Source organism: Sinohyriopsis cumingii, chromosome 9 (genome assembly GCF_028554795.1).
Source record: "Sinohyriopsis cumingii isolate HCF-2022 chromosome 9, ASM2855479v2, whole genome shotgun sequence".
NCBI classification, from domain to species: domain Eukaryota; kingdom Metazoa; phylum Mollusca; class Bivalvia; order Unionida; family Unionidae; genus Sinohyriopsis; species Sinohyriopsis cumingii.
The window spans coordinates 40,176,672-40,202,560 of NC_142969.1; positions in this window are offsets into that span (position 1 = coordinate 40,176,672).

Sequence of the window (25,889 nt, forward strand, 5' to 3'; positions counted from 1 at the left end):
GAAAAATGGCGTTAAACCCTAAAACAGCAACAACAATTTCAATATATAAAGATTCTGGCAAACACAGAACTTCTCACTTTGGACGTTTTAATGTTAGAACATGCTATATTTTATGAATCAGTCACGGACATGGTTCAGACGCATCTACGATTCTTTAATTGGTACTATTCGGGTTGCAGTCTCTGAAAATGTGACACGAGGGACCAAAATAAAAATAATGTGCGCTCTCTTAATTGTAATACAAAGGATAATATTTATCATTTGTACCTATTCTTCCCTCACCAATTTAATTAAAGGTTCTCTACTCTGATAATCAATATAACTCCAAAAGTGCGATAACATATTACCAGATCTGAGAAGAACTGCTCTCATTCGACTGAAGAACATAGTTTAAGCAATATTAATTTAATACTTTTAGATTTATGATAATGTTGCAGATTCCAGTCTTTTGTGGTAGAATAAGAGGTATCAAATAAATTTGTCTTAATTTACAGTGAATTGTATGGTTTACATAGTTGAGCAAGTTCGTATTCGCAGAGGATGATCCATGTAGATTCATTAAAATAAAATGTGGTTTGTGATAGCTTTTGGCGCTGTCAAGGAGATGTTCTTACAACAAGGTAGTATCTGACAGAAGTCATACCGGGATAAAATGAGCGTGCCTTCCACTGTTAATTATTTATGACAGGGACGGACACTTATCGTTGAATAATTTGGAAGGGGTCTTTATTTACTCCGAGAAACATTTGATTTTGGTTGTAAAAGCAGTGTGGTGGAAGTGCGAATGCAATATAAGTATTAAATATGGCCACAGACTATGTTCAGATTGACCCGAAAATGGAAGTAGGACCCCAGTATGTTTCATCAGCTATTATTCATAACTATGCTTGTCAGAAATTGCACGTCTTGGAAATGGTACTGTCGCCCCTGGGAATCCTACTGTGCTTGGAATATTGGTCTGATTTCAGCTTTTAGTAATGCATGTATGTAGAATATAGTAAAACTAATTACCAATAATAATTTACATGGTTTCGATTGACGATTCAGATGTAACTGACTCTCTCTCTCTCTCTCTCTCTCTCTCTCTCTCTCTCTCTCGATGATGTAAATATATTGGCATTTATTTCGTTTGAAGGACACAATTGCCTTTTATTATTTTTGAATGTTACAAAATTTCTCATATTATCAAACCGACAAGGAGCAGTTTCAAAATGATAAATACACTAATTTGAAGGAAATCAAATGAACGATTCAAATAATGCTTGAAAGTGATAATAGCATACCTTGTATTAGATTTATCTCAGGATTGTTTCAACATTCTGCTAATTTATTTAAATGTTGGCGTCTTTCCCTTTTCAACGTGGCTGTGATTTTGTTTTTGCTTTTATGTTTTCCCTATGAATTTAAGGAAACAGTTTGATCACGAATAAAAGCGTTACAAGAGAAGCAATAACGATCACACTGGATTAACAAGTACTAAAATATAAATACGCATCCATCGTACAAATTATTTTATAAAGAAGTTGGAGGGGGAGGGTAAGCTGATGGAAGTTCCCAGCTCTCTTTTAACGTTCCAGAATAATAATTTTGTTCAGATGTATAGCATTCCTTGTATTTATAATGAAAGAACTGGATGTGCAATTACCTGTCTAGAAATGAACCTTGTACTTCTCGCAAAATATATTTTCATCAAGTCTTGTTGATCAAGTCAGTACAATATTTTCCTTGAACGCGTCTCTCTTACAGCTCACACCGAAGGATCATTCATATCTTGTCGAACAGCGCTTTAACCGCAAAACTTCTTTATATTAAAGAATGTATAGCCTGTGAAACCATGCATATCTTCCACACGATCCTGACTGAACGAAATGAGATGAGAGCCTAGTATCAAACTTCTTTGGAAAAGCCTATGAGAATAAGACCTACAACGTATATAAAAAAAAAATAATCAAAAACAACCCCAGCAGTAACAGCAACAAACGATGATCCGACGAGGGAAAGGATTGAGGCAGCTAGAGATATTTACAGAAAATCTATGATTTTCTCGAATCTTTTCCAAACTTATCTTTACAGGGAAAAACGTCCCTTTTCAGGGATATCCATATCTCACAAAAAGGAGAAACTAGGCATGAATTGCCAAATCAAACCAAAACAAAAATGTGTGTATGCCTATGAATGAAAACTTTTTACGATCTTAATTGTTACACGCTGTCGAAAGCAAGGTCGCAAGGTTAAAATTCGATGTGAGATTTCATCGACTTTTCTGTCAAATATAGATGTACAGTTATATTTAATTTCCACAATAGCCAAGCCAAAGTACATTGTTGGTGTACAGCGTACACTTAGTGTCTGTACTTGTCAAAAAAGATAATAATTCTATCCCACTTCAGGAAGGGAAAAGGACAGGTTATGAATTCTCATGGAAAATCTATTTTATATATTAGTGAATAAATGGATGAAAAAAGGATTTTAGTGAATGCAAGCTACATAAGTCTGTCCTTAAAATCATTAAAAGGGAGAAAAGGGTTTGATAGATCTCTAACCCACACACACATACACATACACACACAAACACACACACACATACGCACATACCAATGTAAATAAATACTCTTTCTTGGACACCAGTATGTTGCACTAAACAGTGAAACCGTTCTAAACCGGGTTTCTAATTGTGAGACAGCGCAGACGAAATCTGTATCCTATGAAAAAGTGTAATCGTGAAACCAGATGAAATGTGCGGCTTCTATGCATCACGACAACCACCACCAAGACCGAGATATTCCAAATCATCCAAAGAGTGAATGTCTCACTGTTTTACACAATGGTTACTTTCGTAATCAACATGAGAATAATCTGGCATCTACAAACTTTCGGAAGACGTGGTTCAAAAGCAAAATAGGTTTTGATCAGTCAGAATGGGTAGATGCTCAGTTCAAATAGGTGTTGTTTTCTCGGATACGGTCATCAGAATAATTGAGGCTCAGTGATATTAGATGTTTGTCAATAAGAATAGTCGTTTTTCTTGTGTGTCGGTTTGTATAAGAATAATTGTTTAACCATAAGGCTATTCCCTATAAAACCTCCCCTTTTGTACATGGGTGTGCATGTTCGAGTGTCCCACACTATTGGCAATTATTTGTCGGAAAAATATATATGTAAAATTAGTCAGCTTTGAAACGAATACCGTTAAGATGAATCTTCTCCTACTATGAACATATTTAAATCAACGTCATCTCAGATATATCGACCTTACCGTAACCAAGTAGGAACCATATTCCGATGACAACATTAATTTCAGTGTCTTTGACACTCCTTCTGGCGTGGTACATAGTATACCGTTCCCACCGCGAATTTATTGAAAGCAATTCAAGATAGTTTGTTTTAAACCTTCTTAGAATTTCATTCCATGATAATTAATGCATGGAAGCGTGAGTTCAGAGATTTTCTTATTTTTTCATTGTTCTCATGTGTATATTTTCTATCAATTACGGGAAAGAAATATGTTTTAAAGCCAAACTAAAATTGGACTTTTATATGGATACATTTATTTGAACTTTGAGCTCTCATATATGAAGATGTTATCTACAAGAATGTCAAATATATATAGAAAACGGTGATACCAGTCGATAGGATCAAATCCAGTTTATTCATGTATGTGTGTATATGTGTGCGTGTGCATGCATTCGTATGTATATATGTATGTATGACGGCGCGGTCAGTGTTTTCGCCTTGTATAGTACGAAATTCAGATAATGGTAACACTGGACAACAAATTTTTACAAAAGTCATGTTACTGAAATAAAATTAGTCAATTCTTATCAATTTTTATGTGCTGAACACGAATATGACAGTCAAATTGCAAAATTGGCTCTAGTTTTTTTGTAATCTGCAAGAAATTAATGTTTACATAACGAAATGCATTCCAATAGTAAAAGGTCAACTGTAATAGCCTACCTATAAAAAATCAAGTCATTGACTACATCTTAGATTTCTTCGCCTGTCTTTTGTACAGCTGTTCGGGAGCATCTCTGAGGAGTGTCCAGCAGTAGTCAGCCAGCATTGTAGTGGACCATTTTCCCTGGTATCTTTGTTCCATTGTTGCGATATCTTGATGAAAACGTTCGCCGTGTTCATCACTAACAATACCACAGTTGCTAGGAAAGAAATCCAAATGGGAATGAAGGAAGTGAATCTTTAGAGACATATTGCAGCCAAGTTTCTTATACTTCATCAACATGTCTTCTACTAGTTCCTTATAGTTTTCTGCCCTAACATTTCCGAGGAAGTTTGTAGAAACTAGGCGAAAAGCATTCCATGCTTGTTTCGCGTCACCTTCCAGCAAGTTGTTGAACCGGTCATCTTTGAAAAGCTCTCGAATCTGAGGACCCACAAAAACTCCCTCTTTAATCTTTGCTTCGCTGAGTCGAGGGAATTTTTCATGCAGGTATCGGAATGCTGGCAAAGTCCGGTCAATGGCTTTCATGAAGTTCTTCATCAAACCTAGTTTGATGTGAAGGGGTGGTAGCAAGATTTTCTGAGCCTCAACCAGAGCTGGGTGTTGGATATTCTTCTCTCCAATGGCTACATTCTGCCTGTGAGTCCATTCCTTCCTCATGTAGTGCATTTCCCTTGCTCGGCTATCCCACTCGCATAAGAAACACATGTATTTTGTATATCCTTGCTGCAGTCCCATTAAAAGGGCAACTACCTTCAAATCACCACAGAGGTGCCAGCTGTACTTGTTATACTCAATGGAATTCAGTAGCTGCCTTAAGTTATCGTATGTCTCTTTCATGTGGACAGCATACGCTACTGGAATAGATGGAAGAATGTTTCCATTGTGCAAAAGCACAGCCTTGAGACTCAGTTTCGAAGAGTCCACAAATAGTCTCCATTCTTGTGGGTCATGAGTGATTTTTAAAGCATTCATGAGGCCCTCAATATCGGAACAGAATATCAGATTACTTTCCTTTCTGAAGAAAGGCTCCAATTGCTGGTGGCGCTTTCGATATGCAGTAATTGTGACATCTTCTTCTAGAAGATTCCATTGTTGGAGTCTTGATCCTAGCAATTCTGCCTTGTTCTTTGATAAGTCCAAATCACGAATCAGGTCATTTAGTTCTTCCTGTGTTATTCTGTGTGGGGTTGATGATGCACCACAGTGAAAATCTGGATCACTGCATGCTGATGGACCAGAAGAAGAACAGGTCGACTCACCTTTGTCTTCGTCAGATGAATCAAGAGAATATTCTGCTGGAGGTTCTGGAATAGGAAGTCCCTCACCATGTGGAACTGGTCTCAATGCAGACGGAATGTTTGGGTAGACTATTCTCGACTTTTTTCGCTTCGTTATTCCGCCGGAAAGAGGAGGAACCAAGCAGAAGTAACAGTCATTTAGGTGGTTGCTTGGCTCTCTCCACACCATTGGGACTGCAAACGGCATTGATGACCTTTTGCAATTCAACCACTGTGAAAACTGTGTTGTACATGTAGCACAGCATATATGCGGAGCCCAAGGCTTGTCTTGGTCACCAACCTTGCATCCGAAGTAAAGATGATATGCCTTCTTCACTTGAGAATTGATACTTTTCTTCTGGTTGGCAAATGTCACTTCCCCACAAATATAGCAAAAATTGTCCGCGGTATTAACACACTTTCGAGGCATTACTGTTCTTTATTGTACGTAAATGGATAAAATAATAAGTTTTATGTAACAGTAGCTTGAACTGTCTCGCACAACGTCTAAAATATTTTAAATGCTGAACCTATCTGATTGGGCTTTATATAGTACACTGCTTACGTCAGCTTCAGCAGCCGCCTGGCATTAGTATAATAGGCCTACACATGTATAGTACACTGCTGACGTCAACTTACTTCAGCAGCCGCATGGCATTAGTATTGCATTGCATCAGAAAATGATGCAATCAACTGTGGATGATGTGAGCATGATGGTATTATGCAATGTTACATCATTATTCCGGATGTTGCTGCAGTCCTACTGGAGAAATTTACACAGTGAAACAAAGAAAATGAGGTATATGAATATCTTCAAAACGAGAGCCAATACAAATTTTTCACGGTTATATTCGTGTTCGGCACACCAAAATACTACAGATTAGGGCCTTTTCAAGTCAGTAATGATTTCACTGTTGACCAGTGTAATTGATTCTCCAAGTCAGCTGAAATTTCTATCAACCCGGAAAATCTCTGTCTCTCAATATATATATATATATATATATATATATATATATATATATATATATATATATATATATATATATATATATATATATATATATGAGAACCACATTCGAATCTCACTTTTAGCTCAATATAATATATGATAATTTCTAGATATTTGCTACCTTAAATTGAATTAGGAAAAATAATTATGTCACTACGAATAGTTTTGAGAGAATTACAAAATCATAGAATTTAAATGGTAAATAGATAACATTACATATTTTTTTACAAATTCTTGAGTCTGTTATAGCAGTTAAATAGCCAACAGGTATGAGCATAAACGACAAATAAAATTTGTTTGTTCCAAGTGAATGACAGATACAATTCATCTCGTGGATGTATAACGCTATTATTTTCATCAAGTCAATCAAATATGCCGTTATTTCCTCGATACAATCAAATCTCCTGTGTTTATTTCATGCACATAAATTAAACCATGATCCAAATAAGTACACTATTATATTAATGTGAACAAATCAATATGAAAAAGCCATTTCAGTATAATGGGTGATGGTTTTAATGCCTAAAACTGAATTTGCTTCGATCTGTTCTACTTGACAAAAGACAAGAAAAGAAAAACTGCTTTTGCTGAAATAGTATCGTTACAAGGAGATGCAGAAGTTTATGGATTCCTAAGTTAAGGTTACTAAAATTAATAGTTCATATGAAAAGTGAATATATCGACATTAATATTCATGAAGACGAAGAGCCTTGAGGACATTGAATATTTTATGCAAAGTATGGAGGAAGGACCAACATTGTGAACAAGTTAACGATTAGACTATTCGTTTGGCTTTCCTTTACATCAGGTATTGAGCATACATACATACATACATACATACCGCTCCGGTGGCCTAGTGGTTAGAGCGTCCCCCTCGGATGCGGGAGGTCATGGGTTAGATCCCCTTCCGAGTCATACCAAAGACTTGAAAAATGGTACTAACAGCTGACTAGTTTGGCGCTCAGCATTAAGAGGTTATTGTTAGGACTCGTTGGCCTGGTGTCAGGATAATGTCACTGGGTTGGACATCGTGCTACATGTCTGCGGCATGATGCCCAGTGCAATACATCCCTATAAAATGCCACGCTGATTGAATTTTTTTTTTAAAAGTTGCGTTTAAAATCCAAATCATACACCCACACACCCCCCCCACACACATACATACATACATACATACATACATACATACATACATACATACATATGTATACATACACACATACATACATACATGCATACATACATGCATACATACATATATACATACATACATTCATTCATACATAAAAAACATACATACATACATACATACATACATACATACATACATACATACATACATACATACATACATGCATGCATGCATGCATGCATGCATGCATGCATGCATACATACATACATACATACATACATACAAGGCATTACATATTGATACATAATTTTTCTTGATGGTTATATATATATTTTTATATCGACGATATGGAACCTCATATAATATATATGTGCATTTTTGTATATTTGTATTAAATATGCACGTGAAGTTAATTTGATATAGTCTTCATTTTCTCCCTTTGTGATCAGACATACTGTGTCACCGTTCAATCTTCACCAGACGAGATTTTAGAACCGCCTAAAAAAGACTTTTCCAAACATCGGATGAAACTATTTAATTGGCTGATGACATGGGGTATTGTAACACATCATTTTGATCATGAATTACTTCAACTATGGCGTAAATATAGACATTTTATTTGGTTAACTAAGACACTTCCTGCGTCTGACTACAAGGTAATGTTTAATAATAGGCTTTGGTAACTACAGTATCATTTTGAATGATTACAGAAAATATGTCTAGACAAAATGGGAGCGTGGTGCTTTTTTTTTGTAGTTTCCCTTCAACAAATTTCGACCTCAGCGCTTTCAATCGGTAACAGCGATCGGTAAGGAATTTGTTCAGACAATCACGTGACGTGGATCTCATTGTGGCAAGCGAGTCTCGCTGAATGGGATATATGATGCCCAAGTGGTGTCACTCGTGTGTCTTCATAAAAGACTCGAAATATGAGTGGAAAATTGAATCGGCAGAAGAATACCATGAAATCGTCATCTATTATATTTAATGTTGAAACCTGTGCTTAAACATTAGCAAGCATTCCAAACAAAAGAAAACTGGCATCAATGATTCAAGATACTTACTAGAAACGTATCATATTGAACACAATTTCGGTAAATGACTTCAACGTTTCTCTAAGAAAGATACAGGCTACATTTCATCCACTTGTTGGAACTTGTCAAGCCGAAGATTTTTCTACAAAGAGTACTGATTAGACTAATAGTAATGATTCGACTAATAGTAATGATTCAGTCAAGCATTTGAGAGGCTGTAAAATTATACAAAGATGCCTGTGTCTGTCCAGCACTACTAACTCGACATCTATTCATATCATGTATCACTATGTAACGAAACAAATACATATATTATCAACTTTTAATACTCAGTCATGTGCTGTCATACAAAGAGGTGTTTGTCTTCTGCTTTAAAAATAACATTCAAAAGACATTTTAGTGCTTCCGTAGATACTTTTATGGCGAAAACACTCCTGGACCTTGTTTGATAAGTTGCTCATTAGTAAATTGCTGAAGATTTTGTCCTGAATTTGTTCCAGAATCAAGGGTGAGTTGTTGAAGTTTCATTTATGAATTGTTCGGTGAGTCGCTGTTTGTCTGAATAAATGGATACAATCTGAATCTTTATTTCTGCATATTGTAGCAGGACTTTTCGTGAGTCTAAATTGCAATCTCATTGTGTTGACATAGATGTTCAGAAATACAATTTACTGGGCATGTTCAACAATTGCTACTGGGGATATTTTTCTACAGTTTTTAAATAGCGGTACTAATGAGCAAGACGTTTCTCACAAACCGGAAACACTAACCGGCAACACAATCCAAAAACTCTGCGAGATTGCATTAGTACATCTACATTAAAACTTTAAGTAATGCATCCTTATATAGACGTTTGCCTCACTCTAACTTCGAAACGGTTTGTGTGGGAATGTTTACAAGTAGAGCAGTGAACCGTGTGAAATAAAGTTGATTGGTTTAGTGCATATGGGATGTGCCTTTGATGGTTTTGCCATAATTTACGTTGACTTTGTTGATTCCGCAAACTTTAAAAATTATAAAACAACTTCAGCAAAGGTGTCGAGTCAAATATAAGAAACATTAGAATGTAGTCAGTGTTGTGTTGTTTTTAATGTACACCACAAAAAAATTATTTTACCTTTCATTTTTCAAAAACAATTTTTTTTGACGAATCGTCTGGTAATCAACAGCATAAATTCTGCGTGTCTAGCATTTTAAAGTTCACTAAATTTGGTCGAACAGTAAGACACTGGTGCATAATTAACGAACGTTAAAGCTACGTTTAAAATCCAAATCACACACGCACACTTATATAATACCACACGAAGACACGTGACTAAAAATGGAAATGCACCTAAAGGATGCAATAGCTATAGGTTATATTCTCGTGTAGAACTCATGTGTATTATTTTCCAGCATTGCCATAGATCAGGAGATCAATATGTATAATAGCATTAAGCATAATAATTGAGAACCTTTAACATAGTTCCTCCGTCATGAAATTGATTTGATGGCTCATCAGACAGACTGCATAGGAAATCTTTTTTGTTCCTTACAGACACGTGAAAATTCCAGAGTGAATCCATCTCAAACAAAACGAACACGAAAGGGGTCAGTGTCATCCGATGAATTATTCTCGTTCAAACAACCGTATAATGGCAGCGAATTTGCTTGATTATACTTTGGAAAAATGCTTTATCATGTACCATGCATCAAAAACCAGTATAAATACGTGTAGGGCATGAATCAAAGCAGTTACAAGATCCATGATATATGTATGAGATGGCCTCATCAAGAAAGCGATCTTTATCTAGTTTTTTATTATATTATTCCATGAATAGGAACTAAATTAAGATGATGGGATTAATATTGCTGCCAATAAATATTAATGAACAATTGTAAAATTCTTTGCTTACCTCGCTAAATGAATATGGACGGCGGTAGAGTGTGCTCTTCAATCCCTCCGTTCGCACATTCCACTTTGATTAGGTATACGTCAGTTTCTCAGACAATTTGAGCCGGAGAGTCATACAACTTTCCATGTAAATGTGGCTTTGTCATAATTATAACATTCCACTGAAAGTAAGTGTGATGTGTGATTTGGAGTTTTAACGTAGCTTTAACAATTTTTCAGTCATATCGCTACGATGTCTGCAATGTGGCAGTTTATAGTGATGTCTAGCACTTGGGTATCATGCCGGAGACATGTAGCATGATATCCCACCCAGTCACATTATCCTGACACTGGGCCTACCAGTCCTAACACTAACCTCTTAATGCTGAGCACCAAGCGAGGGAGCTGTTGGTACCATTTTTGTAAGTCTTTGATATGACTCGGCCGGGGATCGAACCCACGACCTCCCACATCTGAGGCGGACGCTCTAACCACTAGGCCACCGGAGCGGTACTAAAAGTAACTTACTCTGACCTAACTTTCACGCTTCAGTGACTTCGGTTATTTTGAAACACTCATTCCGCAACTGTGTTGGTGACATAATACATTTTTTATGATACTTCTCAGTGTAATGATCTGACATCGATAGCTTGCCAAGTCAGATTAGAGCAAGACAATAAACACCAACCCATACATTTGTAATTTGAGTTCGAATTGCTTGAACACTTAGCTATATGAACAAATCCAAAGCTAAATTATCTCAAATTTCACCAGCGTTCATGCTTAAGTGACCTAATGTAAATTTCTAGGATTAAGCAAAGCACAAAGTACACCGATTGTGTGCAGTACCTACAGCCACTTAATCAAGGCAAATATTTGCCATGTTACGTATTACAGTCTCGTGAATTAGATTGTTAGACGAAACAGTTCACGCAAAAGCCGGAGGTCGTGGATGGATTCGAGCGTATAAAGTAGAAACCTATATTGTTTTGTTGTTGTTCATGTTTTGTGGGCTGTATTCAATCTAATCAGGATTGATTTAAGATCATCCTCCACCACCATCAACTCAACAGCGATAACCAATAGCAACAAACGCCACTGGACAACACACACCTACGAGTACTCAGGTTAAATAATTAAACAGTGTGAATGCTAGATACATCAGTGGCACTCGAGATTTAACTTTGCCACAGAGATTGTTGCTCACCAAATCTATCGGGAGTACCAAGAGTTAATAATTTAGGGTATGCTGTCAGAGATTTCTCTAAAATGCTGAGTTTAGACGACTTTACTTCATTTTGTCCTTTAAATGTCAAAAGCTGACAAAATCTTTAACAAGTACAATTGTTATTCTTTTTCAGTAGAACAAGACGTGAAAATTAAAACTCGCTTTCTCCCTAAATGTACCGACAAATTTAACAGTGCTAGATATCCAAACTTCCCATCTGTATTACCTCCTTTTGCCCTTTTTAAAAGTGTTTATGACCTCGCTTCATATCGAGTCGATGATTTATTTCTGTCGATGAGTGTTGTTTTTTAACAATAATTTTACGACAAAATTATTGGCTTATCCTGTTCTGCTTACGGTCAAGATAAGTGATCAAAACAGTTACAAAAAGGACAACAGCTTTTTCAGATTTTTTTGAGAACGAAGGGCACGTGCAATAAGGATTTATCAATTATACTATGTACAAATGCAAAGTATCATGCTGTGCTTTTATGATTACTGTGTAGCAATTACTGTGTAGCAAGTACTGTGTAGCAATTACTGTTTTGCGATTACAATTTGTACAAAGTCTTCTTTGAAGCAATATTACAAGCAATCGAATCGTCACAAATCCTTAGGAACTTTGAAAACTGATTTAGTGGTGGTTTAGGAATCGTACACTCATCAGGTGAGAGAGAGAGAGAGAGAGAGAGAGAGAGAGAGAGAGAAAGATGAAAGAATATTATACAAGGTGTATTATCTGTTCGTGGAGTAAAAAAAATGTTAAAGTGGAAGCATGTATCCTCATTTAAACTTTGCTTAATAAATAAAAGTAGAGAAAGAAGACGGTAGAATAAAGTAGAACTTGGCAAGATAATATGCAAGGTGATGTTTTAAAAGGGGAAAGGGTTACATACCTTTTAGCTTTTCAAAAGGCCACAGTTTATTTCCGAATACTGTTTGTTGATATTGTTTACCAAATATAGAGATTTATATGTATTCGTTTTCTCTCTGTGATTTATATAACATAAAGGTAAAAAAGTACACAATCAAAATTCACGTTTATTTTATTGCACATTATTTTCTCAATTCTTCACAAGTTTATTTGTTGCTCTAGATCTATTGTAGACTATAGCGTCTGTAGGTATAGAGTTAACCGTTTCGATGGCCTTAAACTTATGCCATACCACTCTCCTTGCATAACCTATCGTACATTCCCTACACAATAATCTCTTACGTTAGAAAACTCTGAGTTTTAGTGAGACGTTACTTCCGCGCACATATCAGGGGTAGGTAATGACAGTTTTGTGAGGGTTGCCCTTGAAATGATACTGATCTAATGGTGTAATGATACTGATATAATGACTTAAACTCGGAATCGTGGTGGAATTATGCTGATCTGATGGTGTGATGATACTGATATAATGACAAACTGGGAATCGTGGTGGAATTATGCTGATCTGATGGTGTGATGATACTGATATAATGACAAACTGGGAATCGTGGTGGAATTATGCTGATCTGATGGTGTGATGATACTGATATAATGACAAACTGGGAATCGTGGTGGAATTATGCTGATCTGATGGTGTGATGATACTGATATAATGACAAACTGGGAATCGTGGTGGAATTATGCTGATCTGATGGTGTCATGATACTGATATAATGACTTAAATTCGGAATCGTGGTGGAATTATGCTGATCTGATGACTCAACCATGACATCGTGGTGGAATAAAAATGATTTGACGACTTCAGCATGACATCGTGGTGGAATAATGCTGATCTAATGACTCAAATACGACATCGTGATGGAACGACACTTATCTGATGACTCAGGTATGACATTGGTGGGATCCTAATGATCTGAAGACTCAAGCATGACACTGTGGTGGAATGCTATTAACCGGATGACTCAGACACGACATCCTGGTGGGATGATGTTGATTTGATGATTCGAGCACGACATTATGGTGGAACTATGCTGATGGTACTTTCTAGTTCACTTAACATCTGAATAAGTATAATATATCTGTGACAGAAATTCTAGCAACTGTTTTGGCTAATTTGGTTAGAGATAACTAATCTATTTTCATCTATATAAACATATAGACTGTTTCTACGACTATTGCGGGAACACAGGCAACATTCAAGAATATACTAAATGTAACATGAATTAGTTAACTGAGACTAAATGTAACATGAATCAGTTAATTGAGACTATTGTAAATGCAGCTAAAAAGAAGCAACAACTTTGGCTTTCAAACAGATCTGAGATTCCCATCTGAGTCATTCAACTGTTGTCCTTAAGAACAACACAAGTGAACTTCGCTAAAGTTAACCTGTCTTAATAATTAATCGGTCACATTCGATTGGTCTAATGTATGGCTTCAACCTCCCACAATTTTTGACAAATTTGCAAAACAAACTGAATAAATAAAAAGATAATATTAGCTTGAAATATTTAGTACTACTGTTATTTAACATCACTAAAATCTAAGAAAGGGAAAAATTTAATGTTCTAAGAACATCTGAAGATAATTACATAACATTAGGTTTACGATGCTTTCCTGTGATATCGTTTATACGTTGATCAGTAAGTCAACATGCGATCTTTTTCAAGCATTCGATTACTCAGAAATAGCCAATATATTCTTTGCATGGGTATTACGAGGGATTGCAGTTGAGACAGAAGATAAAACAGATTTAGGTGATTTATATTTCAAAGGAAGCAACATAGCCTGACATTTATATAAATTATAATTTTAATGGTAACCATGAGTGCAAGGCTGTACTCGGAAAATATACTTATGAGCAGAAAATTGTGGAATCACGTTTTATGCATAGAAACAGAGGTATGCCGTAAAATTCTGCAGATACGTCATGTCATGTTGTTATCCTTCATTTACACATAGCCACAGGCACATAACATTGAACCCAGTTATCTGTGTTGTCCGCTGGTGTCCGCTGTGAATGTTTTTATTCCAAAGATACAGTCAGTACGTTGTTTTGGCATCCTAAAAGAGTTATGGCTGAATAAAACGTGATGCCAATTCATGGTAAACATACACATTGACGCGTTCTCTTTGAACTTTATTATCCGGTAACTCCATGTTTAAAAATTAGGTTAAATTCAACTATCTGACGACAAAGCTTGTTCATAGGGCAACATAAAGGCGACAACGTCACGTGTCTTAATAAATATTAGTATGCAAGTCAGTGTCTGTAGTATACAATACAGGTCACAGCTTAAGTCATTACTTTGGTCAGAAGAGCAATTCATCAATGAATATAAAATAATAAAGGGAAGAATATCGACTGACATTATTCAATATTTTATGTTTCAAACGACTACAATATCCAAGACCCTTGTCACGTTTTGTAGGAGAAATATTTCTTTGGCAACACGAGATATTGCTTCATTACGTGTGTAAGCTATATTGAGGACGCCACACGTAAAGGTTTTCTTTAAATATTTGCATGTAATAAGATTTAACAAACAAATTGATACTTACCCAAAGAAATCGATCATATTACATTGCAACTGCTATACTAAATGACTATAATGTGATATTTATAAAATATGACACAAAATGATCGAAGACAGCGTGATGAGAATAATAAAAGTTTCCAACGTTTCCACGTAAACCAAGGACTTCCCCAGGGAACACAATGTCTGTATGGAGTTGTTTTTTTTTTACAGTACTTGAGCACAAAAACAGTTGTGTAGTGCCAGCAAAAAGGTAAAGTTCAAAATATGCACACACAAAAAAGATCTGCACGATAAACCCGGCTCTCAAACCCTTCCATAAAATGCAAACTCGGGCACCACGCGATCAAATACAAAACTTAACAATATTAAGATTCTGCAAATTCCTTAAACGCGTTTAAACTATCGTGTATAAACCGCATTCCCTTAAACCGTCCACGACTTTTTAAGGCTGCACGTCCACTTACATTTTCTTCAAGGACCTAATCTTAAAATACTTCTATTTTAAAGTGTACGGCATCTCACTTGAAAAGAATGTTCTCAATTGTTCGTGGACGCCGGCAGAGTATACATTCTTGTCACGTTCATCTATCGGGAGAAATGCATCAGTCACGTATGCGTGTCCGATACGCGATCAACACAACAGCACTTTATCTCCTTGAATTTGTTCTAAACGAGGAATGCCGCACTCCAATATGGGTTTTTGATATTCTTAACTTTGTGGAGTTTTCATTCCCTTATCTCAAGAAGAACATGCTGATTTATACTCTATTCGAAGACAGTGCGTGGAATTTTCCTTTAGCAAATAATTGACTCCAATGATCTTGGTCGTTGTGCAGCGGTAAGGGCTGTTGTTGCCACTCAGATACAGCACTTTATTCAGGCCCCAAATTCAGCTAGACGGGTTGTAATAATGGCCTGGTCATGTTAATAGGGTATGTACGCCAAATTTCAGAGACAGAATCTGATTCACTGATCTTGAGACAGACTTTAAAGATTACCATTGTAATTATGCTTACAAACTAAATGACCTCCGGTCGTCGGTAACAAGAGTCGATGGGGTAATGAGTATATCACCCTCAACAGCGCTGACGTAAGAAACGCAGACGAAATATAAAAAAATTCTTGTAAGAAAGCACATGAAGCAAATAGTTAACAATGTGAGACTACTCTATAAAGTGTCAGGAATAATTATACTAATGATACGAACGGCGAAACGTTCACGCAGTCAGTGTTATCGTCTGATAAGGATCAACTAATGGGAACCAGAAAATAATAAAATATCAGAATTCAAAGCGTGAGACTAATCAGCAAATTCTGAAACGGCAAGATGATTCCATCAAACACTTACATTTTGACGTTCGAGTGCGTCACGCTGCATGTATCGGTCAAAACCGGGTTCTTAAATACTGAAGTAATCATTTGCAGTGCTTTAACTGCCATTAATAGTGTCACTTCAAAGATGGCTGGAATAGAAAATATGGGTCACACAGGTCACACAGATGTGGAAAGGAATGCAACGGGGGATAGTACTAAGAAGAACACATCCTACGCGAATTACCAGCGAGAGAAATTTCAACCTGGCTACAATGGAGACCTTACACAAATACTGTCTGTCCCGCAAAAAGCTACTTTAAAGCAATTACTACTAATTTTAGTGGCAAATGCTAAACCCACCAATACTAGCGATAAACCAGTTATGACAATCCCGCATAAAATGCATATAACCACTCGTCGCACTGTTAATGAATGCTCATAATCACCCAATAAGCAATTGAAAGATTTACGTAGCATTCTGATGATCCCTACAAGCTCTTAAATACGTTTAAAAGTGTACAGAGCACAAAGACTGGAGAAGCCCGTAATACTGTGCCAGTGAGACCACTCCGAGGTTCCTTACTTCCACCATTTCCATCAATATATCTGACATAATAATGCAATTGAATTGCTGAAACTATAAAGCTAATTGAGGTGAAATAAACCTGCTAAATAATGAACATCGCCCAAGTATTTATCTGCCTTAAAGAAACGTATTTAAAAGTAAATAGCAGAGTTACAATATCATCTTGCATAACCTATAACCAAGCGATCGTAGTAGGTTGGTGATACCAAAGCTCTCCTTCAGAAGTAATCCATCAGTAAAGCTATCAAATTAATTTCAAATAGCTTCGAATATATATATAATGCTTTTCTATGAAATCAGCTTGTAGTCAAACTTCATGAAACTAAACACGCGTTCTTGTTAGGCTGTTGAAACAGCTGGACTACAGATATTGATGATTGGGTTGCATTATCAACCAAAATATTGACACTACAGGAGCCTCGATCATATTGCTCTCCTTACTTTGACAACGTACGGCGCTTCAATAATGACATCCCAATGAAAAGACACACAGGTGATTAAAACAGGCTACATATGTCAATCCCACGTTAGAACTTCATAGAAATAGCGGTGTGTAATTAGCCATCTAAGGAATCGGATATGACAAAGGAACAGGGAAATATACAAGTAAACGTGTAAGTATAATACACCATCTAGTTACCTCTGTAGATGATTTTTACGTGTATCAATCAATTGTGTGTTGATAAGTTTTGTCCGAAGCATAGTTTTCTGATTCGGATGGTTATGCTCAGATTAATATGTGCTTACCAGAAGCAAAATATATAAAACAACATTATTAGAACTCGTTTGAAAAATATGTTCATAGCAGATATCAGTTGACATTCAGTTCAAGCCTTAAATCACAAATACATTATTTGAGAAAAGCTACGAATATAAAGAAAGTGAATGAGATTTCTGGTGACATTGTAACAGTTTTTGTTATAGATAGTATTTATAATTAATTTACAATTAGAAACAATTAACAAATATCTAATAATAAAGTACAATTCAAACCATTTTGGGACGAGAATGTAAATTAGCCAGATATAAATATAATCTTAACAAAAAACACTCACGATTAAAAATATCCAAAGAATAACTTAGTTTATGCTTGTACAAATGGCAAGAAAACAATCAGAAAATGTACAACTTTGCAGGACAAGAAAGCCCGTGCTAAACTAAGAAACGTGCAGACAAAAAATATTTTAAAAAATACTGGTGATGAATAATTTGACTAAAGTAAGAGATAACATATCCATCAATAAAATATATTTATCGTTAGCACAAGCTAAATTCAAAATATGAATTGTGGTCACTGTAAAAATAAACAAAATATCAAGATCAAACTCAGTTATTCGGAACATGAAGTTATAAGAATGTTTAAATATTGTGTTGAACCACAATCGAAGAATGGTAGGTATTTATCGGGAATTAAAATCCGAATTGTTTCAAGACAAGAAGCTTTGTTCCTTCTTTCGAGACGATTTTTAAATCTTAATTTCCCTGAAGAATGTAAGCTTAAATATTTAAAGATAACAATAGTTCAAATTCTTACATATTTATATATATATGGTTTGGATAAGTATTAAATGTAAACTTACAAAACATTGTATGTATCTGACGCTCTGGTGGGATTATAACAAGTTCTAGATAGAAGTACAATTTTGGCATACACAACATCTTATAGGAAATTGCGCTTAACTTTAAATATGTTAATAAAAATTACATATAATGTAATACCTGGCTAGATACAAGCTTTAAGAAAGGCTATTGTAATTATCCATTACTAACTCGACAAAAGCAGACACATGCTATATTTTTTAAAACGGAATTAAAATTAGTCCGAGTGCAACTGCTGTGAGACTAGCGCTATTGGGCACCTTCAGCACCATCGCAGGAATCTACACTTGCCAAGCGTTCACTCGATTTTTACTGCCTGTATCCCACATCCCTGTTTTGTTTCTGCTCCGCTGATAGCTTTTCGTGCATGTGCACTGAGTCGTTGGAAGCTTACTTTTCCCACGAACACCATTTTAAACTCATTTGTGGTAATGGTTTTAGAGCATCATACTCGTGCAGAGGCTACTTTGTGCTCTGTCGGTAACTTATGCAACAGTCATCGGGTGACTGTTCAGAATCCATGACGTGTATGTAACAACAAATCTTAAACACAAACGCCAAATACGGTTGGGTAAACGATATAAACAGATACTGAGTTCTTCCAACTGAATTTAATTTCCTGCCACTAATGACATTGATGAAATATATAGACGATTCGTAAACATTGTCGCCTTTCGGGTCTTTTTTGGCATGTCTTTGTATAGATAAGGTGGTGATCATTTAACAATATTGTCATTGTACCCACCCAGCATAAATTCCGGCTAAGATGAAGAAATATGATCCAGACTCACGCATCTTTAACGAGGTTCATGTGTAGGAAAGACATGCACGTCAAATAATAAAATATGTCCGCCATTTGCTATGATTCTCTCTTACTACTTTGCTGGTCAATATTTCACTGTATGATCTCTGTGCTTTTGCTACAAGTGGTGGTGTGGGAACTTTGGCGACCTTTGCTTAAACAAGTTGTTTTGTTTCAGTATTGGCATTAAAGACTACGATGAAGGCCATCTAAAGACTAGAGTCACTGGTTCCATGGTTCTGTGTGACTGTGGCAAGGTTTATCTAAACGACACCTAGCGGTTTCAAAACATTATCATGGATTTCTACGTTAGACTTGTTTAGTTTTCTAGGTTGAATTGAAAAATCAAAAGGTCACCCAGGTCGACACCAACAACAACACTGGTTGCTCAACTCGGCTAAATCGACTTTGGTGGGAAACCTAATCAAATGATTGACACTGCTTCGAGACACTTCACTCGAGCATCCTTGGTTCTCATTTTGTAAAACGGAGTCAAAATACAAACAAAAAATGTTTGGGTATTACCGCATACGCAACTCAGTAATTTCCAGATCATACTGTCGAATCCAAGTTGGCGATGTCGATTTCCTACAGCCGATGAATCGTCACCTGAGAAGCACACCTAGGAAACGGTTGATTGATTTTATTTCATCGTCAGTTAATCAAAATTTGTCAACGGGCGCGCTCCATCATCATTAAGTTCGATTCGTCCTGAGAAGACTTCTTCCCTTTCAATAGGTCTCGGGTAGCCAAACACCTTTTCCTCTCCGAGACATTCCAGGTAGTCCAAGACCTTTTCCCTGTTTTATAGTTCTCCAAGAGACTTCTCTAGACGCTATGCATCTCATTTGCCTTATTTAGAAGTTATTTCGGATGCGGTTCCGACGATCCCCAACGCAGCAGCTTCCATACGAAGCCGCCAATAACGCTGAAATCGTTGCAAGGAATGGAAGTATTCCACCACTGCTTCACAGTTTTGTCACCTTCAACCTCGATAACTTTAATGCTGACGAGGTGGTTTATTTTGTTTGGACACCTAGAGTTCAAAAGCTTCTGTTTGGTTTAATCACATTCAAACATTTACGCGCTCATTTCTTATTACTAGTTTTGTTTTCACAAGCTGGTTTGGAGACATTATTATTCGAAAACGCAAGAGAAACTCTAGCAACGACAGAGTTGACGTGCATCCGGACCCCATAGACGACATAAAACTCGATTCTGCAGCAATCGAAAGGGTTACAAAAGGCATCCATAATATCAATTTCGTGAACACAACTTTTCCAGTAACACAACCTTTTCGCCAATGGTTATCCGTTCAGGTAAACATTACTGTGTTTGACTCCAAAAATAATCTAGGGGACATTTTTGCAAAACCCGAATATATGACTGAGAGGAATAACACACAAAAATGATAATGATGGTCTGCTAAATTTTCATTGACGCTGCGCGTATGAAAGATTTGTAAATTGGATTTTAAGTTTTGAATACCTTCGTCACCAACGCCATCTCTGGTAGGCATACCGTTGTGTTGAAGCCCCACAGAAACATTCTGTCTAAGGTGGTGCAAAAGGAAATACTGGATATGAACTGCGTGCTAGTTTGAGTTCTTCATGAACATCTCAGATAAGACGGCGAATTGTGCATAGTCATCGCAGTATCTGGTAAGTCCACGATCGTCGTAACGACGTCAACGTTTTCGATAATTGCTTCGATTTCCTTTCCGATGAACCACGTGATGCCATTATTGACTAATCCAACAGTGGCATCGATTAGGTAATTGGCATACTTTTTCCATCGAATTTCAAGAAGGCCTTACACGGGACAAAATACCGAGACTCGAAGTCTACTTGTTATTCTATTCGTGATTGTAGCGCATAGTCCATAGTCAGTTACCAACAATACTGACAATATCGGACGCTCCAGAAACACAGACACGTCGATACCCAACGCGGGATCGGATACTTCTTGGAATTTTACCATGGTAAAACTTCATACATAATCGGTATTATCTTACACAATTTTGTGAGAAGGCTTTGCCGTCCAAGTCCTTCAAGAACCGTACTCCACTTCATTTTACCGCATTTGCAAGCGCACACACATGTATGTATGTATGTGTGTGTGTGTGTGTGTGTGTGTGTGTGTGTTGTATAGTTCATAAAAGCACTCATCTATGTTCTCGATTGATGGAGTGACTAACTTCAGACGTATGCTGTCGTCGGACATGATAAAGGGTTGCAGAGTATGCTAAAGGGAATGATATTTGATAGTACGACTATTCCCCGTGAAATAGTTTTCACAATGACTGTAATTTTCAAACCCGGAGCGGTGACTAGTAAACAAATCTTCAAATAGTCTTTCATGCTTAAATACAAGTGTCTTCAATCCGTCATTTGGCATGATCACTGTTCGTTGGCCTGTATAAGCTATTACGCCAACTAGTTAATGACCGCCTCAACAACATCCGATGATTTGAAACGTCGTTCACTATTTGTATATTGACTTTCCAGATTCAGTGTTGTATCCGCCAGCCATACTCTGCAGTTATTAGATATTTCTCCTACCCAGATGTAATTGTCTTAGGATGTCCGTACATTATATACTGGAGGGATGTTTCTAATTAATCTGTTCTATTGGTTCTTCACCGCTGTCTCCATTAAAAATGTGACTGCCTTCACTTCCTGCATTGGTTAGGGGTGCGAATTATTTCAAGATATTTAGCGATTCATACGGTGATTGTTTTTGGCATAATTATATAATACTGGCCGCAAATTAATGCGAAATTATCGCGTTAGCCCAAAGTATTCTCAGCACAATTAGGACTTACCTTGTTACGTTAGGTAGCTTTCCAAGATAAAACAATTAATACAAGCGAGCAGGAAAATGGTGTTGGCAGAAATGGAGAACTTCTTACGAGCAGCTTTTTGCGGAACAGAATTAAAACAGGGGTGTGATTTGCCGGCAGTAAAAATCTAGTGAACGAATGGTAATTGTAAATGCCCGTAGAAGCGCTGCGAAGATTTCACTCGCACGAGGATCAGCGCTATCGCGCATATCTGTACTTGTACACTAGCAAGATTGATTGATTGATTGATTGTTTGTTTTTTAACGGCGCATCAGCACTTTTAGGCTATTTAGCGCCAAACAAAGTGTTACTTGTATAATCTTTTAAAACTTATAAAAGGTTCTATATCGACCAGCGATATAAAAGAACAAATGGTTGAAATTAAAAACGGTAAGATGGTAACGGTGCAAAATAAAGCTTCCCGATCAACGGGAGATGTAAAAAAGATGAATAGGTATTAAAATAGGACGGTATGTATAGTGCATAAAACTGCACAAGGTGATAGCATAAAAGTCAGAGTTTAGAGTAAATATTTACGGCTTTCAAGAACTCGATAATACGAGTGATGTTTATATTATCAAAAAGTTCTTTCATGTCATGCACAACGTAATAACGATCGCGCGTAGGTTGTAGGTCAAAGCACTCTATCATAAAGTGCTTGACAGTGAATGGTTCATTGCAAGAAACGCACTCTGGTGGGTCTTCACCTTTTAGTATGTGGGTGTGGGTGATATAAGTATGACCAATTCGGATTCTTGCAATGACTACCTCCTCCCTACGAATGGTTCTGTAGGAAGGAGTCCATTCTCCTAGAGTTGGCTTGATTGCATGAAGTTTGTTATTTACAGCATCATTCCATGATGCCTCCCACTTCTGACGTAAGAACTTTCTGATACAAGGTTTAAAATCAGTATATGGTATTTTAAAATCAGATGGTTCTTGAGAAAGGGCCATTTTAGCAGCGCGATCTGCTTTTTCGTTACCTTTAATACCAATGTGGCTAGGTAACCAACAGTATATTATATTGTGGGAGACACTCAGCTCGGTATTTTTTACGAGTATGTTTTTCAATAATGGGTTCTCCAGTTTTCTATTGTGTAGTGACTGGAGTACTGATAGCGAGTCGGAGAAGATGATACTGTTTAAAATACGGTTCTTTTCTATATGTTGCAGAGCAAGGTCTATTGCTCTGATTTCGGCTGTAAAAATTGATGCTCCATTTGGTAAGCGAACTTGCGTTGTGTGATTTCCACAAACAAAGGCTGCAGCAGCCTTTTCCTCATCCTTTGATCCATCAGTGTAAATTCTGGTGTAGTTTTTAAATTCGGTGAGGAGTTCATGGTAAGAGTTGTGGAAGATAGAAGGGTTTGTTTCGGATTTTTTTTCCATCGTGTAGCGTAAAACGTACTTTTGGTTGTTTAATTAGCCAGGGTGGTGTTTCGGAGATGGATGTTTTCTGAATTTTTGAAAGATCTATATTTGTAGTGTCAAGGCTGGATGATATTCTAATGCCAAAGGAAGGTATGGCGTTTGGTTTATTTTCGTATAAAGTTTTGTATTTGGGTTGAAAAACAGCCGAAAAAGCAGGATTCAGAGGGTTTGATTTTAATTTCAGAGCATACTCTGCGGAAAGCATTTCTCTACGATGCGATAACGGTGCTTCATTCGCCTCAGCTAGAAGGCTTTCACACAGGGATGTTTTAAATGCTCCCAGAGCCAGTCTTATTCCCTGATGATGAATTGGATCAAGCATTTTAAGATACGATTTTCTGGCAGAACCATACACAACGCAACCATAGTCTAGTTTGGAGCGAATAAACGTTCTATATAAATTCAGGATGACTTTTCTATCAGCACCCCAGTCAGTGTGTGCTACTACTTTAAGTAGGTCAAGTGCTTTTAAGCATTTGGCTTTCAAGTTTTTTAGGTGTGGAATAAAAGTCAGTTTTCTGTCAAAGATAATACCCAAAAATTTGGTTTCCTCAACAACTGGAATAGGTGTTCCGTCCAGCGTGAGTTTAGGTTCATCGTGGTGTCGTCGTAATTGACAGAAATGCATACATACCGTTTTTGATTTCGAGAATTTGAAACCGTTCGTACTAGCCCAATTTTGAATCTTGTTGATATTTTGCTGTAGTTGTCTTTCAATTGTATGCATGTGCTTTGACCGATAACATATGAGAAAATCATCAACATATAGTGAGCAATCCACACCAGGAGTCAAACACTTGGTGATGTTATTAATTTTGATATTGAAAAGTGTCACAGATAAAATACTGCCCTGGGGCACACCCATCTCTTGCTCGTGCAAATCTGAGAGAGTACAGCCCGCTCGTACCTTGAATTCTCTGTTGGAGAGGAAGTTGGATATGAAAGAGGGCAGACGGCCTTTTAGACCTAGATCGTGCAGGTCTTTTAGTATCCCGTACTTCCATGTTGTGTCATAGGCCTTTTCTAAATCAAAGAAAACCGCTACTAAATGTTCTTTCTTGATAAATGCATCGCGAATGAATGTTTCTAGTCTAACCAGATGATCGTTGGTGCTCCGTCCATAACGAAAGCCACTTTGGAAAGGAGATATTAAATTGTTAGTTTCCAGGTACCATACAAGCCGAGAATTGATCATTCGTTCCATTGTTTTGCACATGCAGCTTGTGAGTGCAATAGGTCGATAGTTGGTAGGATCTTCACTATCTTTACCGGGTTTGGGAACTGGTATTACTGTTGCTTCTTTCCATATTTTAGGTAGGTTACCAGTAATCCATAAATCATTGAAGAGTTTTAAAAGAGATGTTAAAGATGATTCTGGAAGATGTTTTAAAAACATGGTTATGTATTGTGTCAGGCCCAGCGGAAGTATCATGGGCCTTGTTTAAAGCCTCCATAAGTTCTGATAGTGAAAACAGCTGGTTGTAGCTTTCCGAGTTGTTGGATGTGAATTTTAAACGTGACTTTTCTTTTTGAGTTTTCAATTTTTGGAAGGCTTCGGAATAATTAGATGATGACGAATTTTTAGAGAATGTATCAGCAAGAACATTTGCTATGTCACGTTTTGAGCTAAGATTGTTATTGTTCACTTTTAGATGTCGGAAAGAATTGTGTTTTCTCTTTCCGTTTATTTTTCGGATCGTGTCCCAAACTTTCTTAATTGAGGAACGAGAGTTTAAAGAGGAAACATATTTCATCCATGATGCTCGTTTACTTTCTTTGATTGTGCGGCGAGCTTTGGCCCGGAGAATACGATATTTACTTAAATTCTCGGGCGTCGGATGATTGTTAGCAAGAGGAAAATAAGTGTGAAAATAGTCATGGGGTATATGTGTTGATCTAGATCGATCAGCCTGGTCTAAAATTTCCAAATGACCTGCTACTCTACTAACGTCATCGTTCTCATTGCCATTGTTTTTATTTAATACCATCTTTGACTAGTATTAGCAGCAGTATTAGTAGTAGTAGTAGTAGCAGAGGTAGAATAAGTAATAATAGTAGTAATCTCATCATATCGACTGTGATACTCTCTGATCAGTCTCTGTGGTGACATAAAACGAAAATAATCCTTTGTTCAGCAAACTCTGTACTTGTCAATCTTTTGATAATGTACATAGAGTCCCACTTGAAAAATGCGTGACGCCGTGTTTATGTGCCGACACATCCACACTCCAGCTATAACTAACAGCCCCATAAGATGACAGCGCCCCCATCCCCACCATCGATGCCGAAAATCAAAACGTTTATATTTATGCTTGATCCCAAGGTT